This window comes from Arachis hypogaea, chromosome 7, assembly GCF_003086295.3.
Source record: "Arachis hypogaea cultivar Tifrunner chromosome 7, arahy.Tifrunner.gnm2.J5K5, whole genome shotgun sequence".
Lineage (NCBI taxonomy): Eukaryota > Viridiplantae > Streptophyta > Magnoliopsida > Fabales > Fabaceae > Arachis > Arachis hypogaea.
The window spans coordinates 31,260,360-31,271,956 of record NC_092042.1 but is presented as its reverse complement, the minus strand read 5'-3'; positions in this window follow the sequence as shown (position 1 = coordinate 31,271,956).

Below are 11,597 nucleotides of genomic sequence, written 5' to 3'. Positions count from 1 at the left end.
ATTGTGTAAAATACACTTTAAATACTAAACAGATGACTAGTAAGGGTAAAACAGTCTATTTAATGCTAAAATACACTTCTGGGGCGCACATGGTGAGTGTTTGGGCTGAGCTTTGATGAGGCCTCTTGGGCGTGGACACCAGCTAGGGGGTCCTCTCTGGGCGTTTGGATGCCGGTCTCTGCTCTTTGGGCGCTAGACGCCAGGAAGAGGGCAGGAAGTTGGCATTGGGCGCCAGTTTTGGGCCTTCTAATCTGAACCAAAGTATGGACTATTATATATTGTTGGAATGCTCTGGAAGTCATATTTCCATAGCCATTGAGAGCACTCCATTTGGACTTCTGTAGCTCCAGAAAAACTCTTCCGAGTTCAAGGAGGTCAAATCTGGACAACATCTGCAGTGCTTTTTCTGTCTCTGAATCAGACTTCTGCTCCAGCTTCTCAATTTCAGCCAGAAAATACCTGAAATTGTACAAACAAAAATCATAGTAGAATCCAAAAATGTGAATTTAACTCTAAAACCTATAAAAACTTAATAAAAACTAAATAAAAACTACTAAAAACTATATGAAAAAGATGTCAAAAAGCGTGTAAAATATCTGCTCATCAGGTTTCAATTACAATGAAGCAATAGAAAAATTTGATTTACAATATCTTTAAAGAGGAATCAAAATGTCTTTAAAAAGGTTCAAAACAAAAATCTGAGAGTATACTTGAAATCACCACTTTATAAGAATATTCGAGAAGATTAAGACGCATTAAAAAGGAAATCAACTCATCAATAGCAAATTCACAATAAAGAATCTTTGACTAAAGAACTGGTAAAAACAATGAGAGGATAAACAATGCACTAAATTGGAATAAATTCAAGCTGACTTGGATGAGTATGAGATTCACAAGAGAAGGAAAACTAAGACTAATGGTGATGTTCATAAAAGTAAAAGAATAATAAAAAAATAAACAGAATCAAGTATGACATCCATAGAAACGAAAAGCTTAAGAAATTAGCCCAATTTTTTCAGAAGGACAACAAGTTCATAAATAATGTGTTAGGCTAAATCAAATCCAATTTAAAATAATTCAAGTAAAGTTTGTCAAACGAAGATCAATCAGAATAAAGGTGAAAATATTTTCTTTCAAAAATTTTGAAAAATACCTAAGTACATAATCAAATAAAGATATGCATAAGAACTGTAGTAAACCTATTAGAAAATCAAGTTGTATTTAGAGTAGGAATAATTCCATAAACTAGTAAAAGAACATGCGAGGTATTAGAAATAAATAGGTTTTAAATTGCATGGGAAATTTTCAAAGTTTTATCTAGATAAGTGTATATTGAATCAAAAGTGATTTTATAAAAATTTAAAAATTGGTTGTAAATACAATCAAATAAGAGAAAATCTGAATCACAATTTCTTTAAAAAATGGACTCAAAATAAGGACTTAAAAAGGCACACTGCATCAAGACAAGTTCAAAGTCATGTCGAAAAATTACATGAATCAAGAAGAAGAGTTTGAACAGAGAAATATAGATGCACCAAGAATTTCAAATAGGCATATGCAATTAGGAGCAAAACAAGAATGCATATGAACAGAAAAATAGGATTGGAAAAACCAAACTGCTTTCCAAAAGAAAAGGCAACAAGAACATCAAGATAGGTTAGGAAAGAATATGTCACATGACTCCAACCGAATTCAAGACACATAACTGAGTAACCTCGAGAAATAGTTTCTAACGTTCCCAAAACCCACGATAAGAGTTACCTGTTACTCGTATATCATCTATGACAACCCATTAGTGCTCTCATATACATAATTTCTGGTATTAAGTTCCTGGTATTAAGTTACATAATTCACTAGTTTTAAGCCGGCCAAACTTAATACCAGGAATTATGCAATGCAAGGCTAAAGGCATTAATCAATAGACCGTTGATAAACCCCAATTCATAGTGAAAAGAGGAAATAAAGATAAAAACTAATAAGAAATAAAGAAAACAAACTCCTAACTACTAGCAAAACCAAGAAATAACCACAAAGAAAAATATTCACATATTCACAGTAGCCAATAATATAACACCATTGCAATTCCCTGGCAACGGCACCAAAAACTTGATGTGAGAATTATGGTCGGTCTAGAATTTCATCAATAAAAAAGCATTGTCATTGTCATAGTATAGTCCTAGAACAATCCTTTTGATGAAATTTTGATATGGTTGTCACAAAGTTCAACCCCAATAAAAAGTAACTGAGAGTATTAGTCTCGTGTAGTCTCACAAGGAATTGCAATAAAATGCTCAATTATTGGCTATGAAGAAACAAGGGGGTTTGATTTGGTGATTGACAAGAAAAGTAAATATCAAGAAAGTAAATCACAATAAACTTGAAAGAGTATTATCGTCGGCTTAGAATTTTTTCTCGGTAAAAAAGAAATAATCTTGTTGCAAGTATAGTTCTAAACCGACAAGTAATGCTCAATCAAAGTTTAATTTGTTTGTCACGAGTGCAAACCAATAAAAATACCAAAAGTATTAGATCTCGGGTCGTCTTTCAAAGGAGTTGCAGTGAGGTGTGCACATTATTGGTTATGGTATCCAAGGGGTGCTTTGCAATTAAGGAGACAAGAAATTAAATGGCAAGAAAAGTAAATCAAACAACTAAATATAACAACTAATAAAAAGTGGCATTCATGGCAAGGATAAAGAATATAGACTTTCTATCCTAATCATTAATCATCATACAATAGTTAACAAAAGCTAATCCTATTTAGTCATCTCCAACATTAGAAGAAGGTATAATGTTATCTTCACATGAGAGAAAGTCAAATAAGACTAGTTAATTCAATCCAAAAGTCCTAATCAACTTACTAATTGAATTAGCAAGAGATTAGAGTCAATGGAAATAATATTAACTAACAACTCTAGATCACCAACATAAGTTGGGTATTAATGACTCAAGATTGCCTAATTTCTCTTTTCAAGCCAAGGATGCTCAAAAAGCTACTCTAACATCCAACCAAGTATTTTGTCAAACAATTGGAAGGCATAAAAGAAAAGTATAGTAAAAATCATAATAAAATTGTAAGAATAATAAATCTACACTACCCAATGCAAGAAAAGTAACAATCAACAAAGCAATTAACCATACGAACATCAAATATAAATTGCATTAATTGAAATTAAAATCAACAAAGTGCTCATAAACATGAAAAATGGCAAAATAAAGGAAATAGCAAGAGAAACTAGGAGAATTAAAGTACTAAAACAAGAAATTGAAAAGAAAACAAGATGAAAATTAGAAATCAAACCTAGATCTAAGAGAAATTAACCTAATTCTAACCTAATTCTGGAAAGAAGAGGGAGCTTCTCTCTCTAGAAACTACCTAAAGCATGATTCCTAAGCTAATCTAATCACTCCCCCTTTGTCCAATCTTGAATTCTGCATCAAATAGCCTCAGAAATAAGTTGGATTTGGGCCTGAAAAGCTTAGAAATCACCCCCAGCATTTTTTCTTTAATGAGGTCACGTGATCAGCATCACGCCTGTGCGTGGACGACGCATGCGCATCGCTGGCGAATTTCCTCCTCACGCGTACATGTGGGTGACACGTGCATGTGGCCATGAATGTCCTTCTCACGCGTACGCATGAATGACACACGCGCATGTCCATGAATTCTCCAAATGCTCATTTCTTCATTAATTCTCCACTTTGCATACTTTTCTCTTCACCTCTTCTATCCAATAATTGCCTTATAAATTTGAAATCACTCAACAACATATCAAGGCATTGAATGGAATTAAAGTTAATTAGATTTAGCTATTTTAAGGCCTAAAAAGGCATGTTTTCACTCTTAAGCACAAATTAGGAGAAGTTCACAAAACCATGCTATTTCATTGAATAAATGTGGGATAAGTTGATAAAATCCCCTAAATTAAGCACAAAATAAACCACAAAATTGGGATTTATCAAATCTCCCCACACTTAAACTAAGTATGTCCTCATGCTAAACTCAAGAAAGAGACAAAGAGTATCACATTTATTCAATGCAACTTAACTATATGCAACCTATCTACATGCAATCTATCTAGATGAATGCAACTACTTGGTCAAAATAAATCAACTTCCAAGAAAGCATATATGCACATGAGGGCTAAAGGTATTAACAACCAAGGCAAACTCACAATTGAATTGAGTTATTAAAAAGATTTTACAAACTTGCAAGAAAAGATATGATTATGGTGAAAACATGTGATTGAGTAATCGAACCCTCACCGAATGCATAGGGTTAATTCAATCAATTCTCCCCTAATCATGCTTTCTAAGATTTATTTTTCATCTAACAATCAACAATAATTTCATGCATGCATACAAATATCATGAGAACTTTTCATAAGGTTGTAATGGGGCTAGGGTCAAGGTAGGATTGCATTTGGTTAAGTGAGTTTGAAATTTGAATCTTTGATTAACTTACGCTCTCACCTAACCTACAACCTATACAATTCAAAGCTAACCTAACTACCCATTCTTCACTTTTTCACACACTCATGCATTCTTTTTTTTTATCACAACACATATGCATTGATTATTATTGAACTTCACTTTGGGGCATTTTGTCCCCTTTTTATTGCATTTTTTGTATATTTTTTATTTTTCTTTTGATATATATTTTTCTTTATTTTATATTTTTCTTTATTTTATATTTTTCTTTTTACAATAAATTATATACAAAGGTATCAATGCATATGGTTTAAAATTTAATTAATACATGAGTATGTACCTAATTCCCAAGATCTTCAATGAAAATACAAAACATACTTTTACCTCAACCAATGTCCCAAGTTTCCCCATACTTGAATGATACACACACTCACTAGTCTAAGCTAATCAAAGATCCAAATCAGAGGACATTTATTGTTTTTCACTTAGGAGTAGTGATGTGCTAAATTAAAGAACAAAGGGGGTTTCACATAGGCACAAAATTAGTTAACAAAGGTGGATAAAAGGGTTAAAGCTATTTGGGTAAGTGAGCTATTGAAATAACGATGACCTCAATCATATAAGTGCATTCAAACAAATAAAATATTACAATCATAGAAAGAGAATAATACACACAAGAATAAAAATAGTGGTTATATGATGTAACCTCACAAATAGGCTCAAAACTCACATGCTTGTGTTCTTATCTCAAAAACATGATCCACAATATATATAATTCAAGCAAGTTCTAAAAAAAATTTTACTCAAATAAATTGGGGTGCCCTATAGATAAAATCCTTGGAAAATTTTATTATTTTGGCTAAGTTTATTATATATATGCAAACTAAGAAAATGCAATTAAAAATCCTAAAAGACCTAAAAAAAGTGAAATCCAAAAGTGTTGGGATTAGAAATTTCTCACCCAAAAACGCCGATTGGTCAGACGACCTCTCCACACTTAAAAGTTTGCACCGTCCTCAGTGCATTCAAAGATGAGCAAGGGGGTACAGCGACTTTCACGATTTTCACCTTCAGTTGGTGGATCAACCGGCTACTGCATGTTCTTTCTTCCGCTTCCATTTTTGCTTATGATGATTCACCCATGAAAAATAGAAAATAACATCATAAGATGAAAAATTGCAAAAGCAAGGAAGCATAAATTGTTAGAATGAGGTAATGATCACTAGAATGAAGTGAGTGAATTAGTGTGACATTAATGAAACAAGTGTGTGAGTTCTAAGTTGCATGCAGTTTAGAACACACCCACTAGCATAGAGGGCTATGTCACAATTACACAAAAGAAGCATGCACTTTACTCATTCTAGTGTGCTTGAAATACTTCAAAGTAACTTGTAAATTAAGATAAGCAAACAAGTGATAAAGAAGCATGAATTCCCTCAAGCATATAATCAAGCAATTGTGAATTAGATCATGAATGGACATTGATTGATGTGGAAGGTAACTTTAATGAACAAAATGGAATATGAAACTTACACATCGATCAAAGACACACTTTGAATTTTATTTGCAATACTTAATTGACATAGAAGTGGGAGACATTGGTGCTATGGACTTAGGAAAAGAGGTAGAAATTAAAATCAATCACATAGCAAGAATGGTCCATAAAGCTTAAAAAGCAAAAAAAATATGCAATTAGGTAAGCTTACTATCTGTTTCGAGGGGTTACCTGAAACGTTGAGGTTGATCTCGGATGAGATCTTCTGGCGTGTTCGGAGCCGCTGTGTCCGACTTGTTGGAGCTCGAAGTACTGCTGATCCTTGATCACTGGAGGGTGGTGGTACCTGCAAGAGACTCCGAAGCTTAAGTTAGCATGGGCTTTAAGCATGTTTTTTGTAGAATTGGAGTATGAGTTATACCTGGGTGCTCCAGTGTATTTATAGTAGTGTGGAGTGACCTTCCCTGAGATAAGTTTGTTATCTTATCTTTATCTTTTATTGGTGAGATCACTTATCTTTTGGCCAGCCACCTTCTGGTGGGCAATGTCCTTTGTTTTGGGCCTGTTTTAGGCCTTTATGGTGATTTGGCCGAGCTCTTTAGTCGGTGACGACCAACCTTACAAGAGGTTGGTCGCTTTATCTTCGTCCAACCCGAATCGTATAGCTCGGTCCAGGATATGAATAGTGCCCCTGCTTGAGCTTCGATCTTCCCCTTGAGGTCGTGCTTTTAAGCTTCGACCCCTTTGAGGAAGTTGTGTTCAAGCATTATGATCTGCTCCTACTTCAGATTAGTCTTCACGTTTCCACGGTGTCTTTCAAAATGCAAAGCGTTTTTAAATGCAGCGTCGCATCAGTTTTGGGCTTTTGTGAGTGCTTTTAAAGCCTTTTAATAGGGCTTTTAATTCCCTTTGCCATTTTATTCCCTCGCTTAATTTGAAATTAAAAAGAAAGGGATTTCTTTCTCTTCGTTCCTCATTTGCTTTCATCTTGTTTAATTTGCTCAGTGAGAGAAACTTCCTTTCATTCATCTTCTGACTACTCCTAGCACTCCAAGATTATTCCTTTCTTGGATTTTTGGAGTTTCCATCTCTTAGTGGGGATTTATTCGTGGCTTGCTGCTAGTTCCTTTATCTTTTTTTGCAGGTCGGTGTTCGGCTTTATACCCTTTCACTTTTTATGCGCTTTTATTTGTAGTTTTTATGTGTTTCACTGCTGCGTGCGTTCTTTTTGGGAAAAGTTTTGGTCTTTGCTGAGCTTCATTTTGAAAGGTTGAAGCTTTCTGGTAATTGTATGTCTTTGTTTCTTTTCAAAGTTGCGATCTTTTTTTATCTCTGTTGCTTTGTTTCAGGGAAATTTGCATGCTTTAGGTTTCTGTCACTGCCTCCGGTCGTTTACTTTGTTTGAGGATTTTAGGGTTTTGGATTTTGTGTTATTTCTTTTTCTGTGCTCTGTACTGTTACCTCTAATGAGTGCCCATGGGCTTCTGACGTTGATCTCTTTTGCTTTGTGTGAATCCTGGGGTGCCCTTTTGCTGCCATAGTTGTTGTGATGGGCAAAAAATAGCTGATTAATAATTTATAATAAAAATAGCATTGTAAGTACAGTTCTTCACTGGTGAAAATTCCACATATCAATTTAAAGAGGATGTCACAATTCAAAATAAAATACTGGGAGTAGAATTCCCAGGTCGTTTCCCAACGAGTTGAAACAAGGTGCGAATTATTGATCAGGAATTTTTCTGAGAATTTTTGATGTTGGAATTGGAAAAATAAATAACTAAAAATTAAAGCAAGAAATAATAACTGGAGGTGTTATGTATTTGAAATTAAAGGCCTTGGCTAAGAGAGGATTAATTGGAGTTTCTATCCTTGTTGGCTTTCCCAAGTGCAAGAGTAAAGGTTATTGCTTCTATTTGGTTATCCTTTAATTAATAAAGGAAATTCAAGTAGGTAACCAACTTCGATTCACAAGTTCTAATTGCTTCCCAAAGAAGGATTAGAGTTAGTGATAATCCAATTGGCAGTAATTTCCAATTACCTATTAGCACTTGAGTATTCCAACTCAAGGAGTTCCAATTAATCAACTCCCAGGCCAAGTTGAGAGTTTTAAGTCATAACATGAATGCCATTTTTATATTACATGGAATAAGAGGAAATGAGAGACATGATAAATAAAATAAATTAACTAAAGAAAATTGTAAAGCTGATAATTAATCAAATAAATTTGGACAAGAAATGGAATTAAAACTGAAATTGGCTCACTATATTAATAAATATAAAATTAAGAAAATCATAACATGAATACCAACAATTGAATGGAAAAACACAAGAGTAAGGTAAGAGAAAGGTAAACTATAATGAGGAAGACTTCCACTGAAGATAGTAGCAACTCTCTCTCAAGATCCAATCCAAGCAAAACTAAGAAAAGTTATGAAAAGTTAAGAACCCTATGAGAGCAAGTGTTTTCCTAGAATTCTCTAAAACTAAAACTAAAATTAAGTCAGAATGAAAGTGTGTCCAAGTCTCAGCTAGACCCCTACCTCTAATATAGACTTTTGGGTCTGAATCTGGGTAAAAAAAAGGCCTAGAAATTACCCCTGGCAAATTCTGATATGCAGCACGTGACGGCCTTCCACGCGTACGCGTCGTCCACGCGTACGCGTCGATGTGCAATCTTCCAGTCACTCGTACGCATGCCATACGCGTGCACATCGCTGTTGTTTCCTAACCACGCGTACACATGCTTCACGCGTGTGCGTCGCTGCTCGCCCATGAAATCTTTAATTCCTTGTGTTCCTTCCTCTTTTGCATGCTTTTTATCCATCCTCCAAGCCATTTCTGCCCTGTAATATCTGAAAACACTTAACACACATATCACGACATCGAATGCAAATAAGAGAGGATTAATATTAATGAATTAAATGCTAAATAAGCATGTTTTCATCATAGCACCAATTTGGGAAGTGTAAAACCATGCATTTCATATGAATAAGTGTATAAAAGATTGATAAAATCCCCTCTATTTAGCACAAGTAACATCATGAAGGCATATCATAATAGTAGATGCAAGAGGATTAAAAACATGCAAGTAAAAGTATGAGAAGCATAGTTCAAGCATTAATAGCAAAAATAATTATCACATGTAACAAAATAATGAGCACTTCATGTTGACAATTAATGACTAATGTTCGAGGGTTACCTGAAACGTGTAGCTCGGTCGTCTGGAGAGGCCCGAGGTGGGGGTCAGGGACCCGAGCTTGATATGTGAAGTGGTTGGTGGTTGTACCTGCAATGACACTCCGATGCTTAAGTTAGCATGGGTCCAAGCAGATATGTGTAGAATGTGGAATGAATGTCATACCTGGGTGCTCCAGTGTATTTATAGTAGTTGGCCGTGACCTTCCCTGGATAAGATATCTTTATCTTATCTTTTGGGAGTTTTATCTCTATCTTTGTGGAACCGCCTCTTCTAGGCCTTTTCGGCCTTTAGGTTTTGGGCCGCGTTCCTTTTGATGGGCCTTCCTTGCTTTTAATGTCCGAGGTCCGACCTTTAGGCGTGAGCCTTTAAGACGAGGTCGGACCTCTTATGACTTTGCCGAGTTGGAGGAGCCCGGTCAGGGTATGAACAGTGCCCCTGCCCGAGTTTGTCCTTTTTGGGAGGTCGAGCTCGGACATAGTAGTTTTTCAAAATTCAAAAATGGCCGTTCCTGCATTTATTGCATTTTACCGTTTCTCCTCGATTTCCGTTCGGGCTCTGTGAAGGCATTATTTATTTGCCCCTTTCCTCCTTTTCTGCGTTTTGTTATCCTTTTTTTGAGCACTGCTTCTTCTTTCTCTTTGCTCTTCTTCACCGAATCTCTCCGTGTGCCTTTCTGGGGTTTGTTTCGTTCTCCTTGCTTCGGAGCTCGTTGTCTTCGTTCTTATTTTCCAGGTTTGTTCCCATGCTTTTCTTTTCTCGTGCACATATGCTTTTGTGTGGTTCTTGTTTGTTTCTTTTCTTTATGCCTGGGTTGCCCCGAAAAGAGGCGCCGCCATTGCTTGTTGTTTGTATATGGGGGGCTCTTTTTTGTTCTCTGGTATTCTGTTCCGGGTTGCTGCATTTTCTTCGTTTGGGTTTTGTTTTCTTGTTTTGCTGAATGGGTTTTTGCTGTCTGCTTTATGTGATTTTTGCTTGCTATTGTATTCTTCCTTGTAGGTAAGAATTTTATGTCTCGAAAGGTTCTTCAAGCGATGTCGACCAAGATTCCAAGTGGTCTTGGTTGGGTAGACCCTCTTCCTCTAAGATTCCCTTCTGTGGTAGATTCTGAGTATTTAGCTAGGTTCCGTAGGCACTATAGCATATGTGAAAATAGAGAGTCTGAGAGGGATTATGAACTAGTAGCCCCGGATTCCGAGGAGAGAGTGTGCTTCCCGCCCCTAGATAGTTCCGAGAAGCTCTTCTTTTATGCTTATGATTGCTTTTTCTCTAAGCTGGGTGTCCGACTTCCTTTTACCGACCTGGAGTCCGAGGTGTTATGGTCTTGTAACCTTGCCCCTACGCAGCTCCACCCAAATTCTTGAGCGTTTTTAAAGCTGTTTCAACTTTTGTGTCAGTTTTTGGGCGTCTCTCCCTCTATTTCTCTTTTTTCCTATTTGTTTGTGTTGACGAAGCCGGGTCGGGTGGAGGGAAGGTATCTTGGGTCTCTTTTAGAGCTAACCAGGGGAGGAAGTTTTGTACCCTGTATGATGAGTCCTTTCATGATTTTAAGAACTTTTATTTCAAGGTCCGGGCTACTGGAGACGTCCGACCTTTCTTTCTAGATGAGAGTGGGGAGCCCTCTTTTCCTCTTTGTTGGCAGGAGAATGTAGTGTCTGCTAAGTATACCTTTGAGAGTCTAGATGAGGTGGAGCAGGCTTTTGTGGGTGTGGTGAGCAGTTTATGGGGTCGGGCACCTCACTTGGACACGAAGAAAATGTTGGGAGATCCAAGCCTTCTCCGTTCCGAGTTAGGTAGTTCCCGACCTCTTCGAGACTCATCTTTTTTAGTATTTTGGTTTTGCTTGTTTGGTGGAATTTCTGTTGTGGTAATCCTTTTTCTTTTATTTCTGCAGAGATGTCTTCTCAGGCGGATTCCATGAAGTTCCTTCGTCGGACGAAGAAGTCTGTGGCTGCTCGAAATATCGAGGCTGGGGAGGCTTCTGCCCGATCTTCTCCGCAGAAGACTACTGTGGGTGTTATACTCGGTCGAAGACTATTCCGACTCCCCAGTTCCGAGCTATAAATCAAGATCCTCCGACCTCTGGACCTGTACTCTTCTCCTCCCCGTTCTCGGGTCCTCCTCCCAAGAAGCAGAAGACCTCTCAAGAGCTTGCGGTTTTAACGATAAGATTTGACGCTCTTGGTTGGATTGAACAGCATATTCTCCCTCAGACTTTATTTCTACTGATGATGTGTCTATGGAGCATCATTTTCAGTATATGGCGCGGAGCTGTGTCCGGATGGCAGTCTTCATGCGCTATTGCCGGGAATTCAAGAAATCCCCATTGGTGCGACCAGCTCCCGACTTGAGAAGGCTCAGTCTGAGTTCGAGAGGTTAGTGAGCTGAAGGCTGCTAGGATTACTGAGCTGAGGCCTCTTTGGAGAAGGAGAAAGCTAAAGCTACCGCGGCTGTGGCGGCAGCGAAAGCATCTGA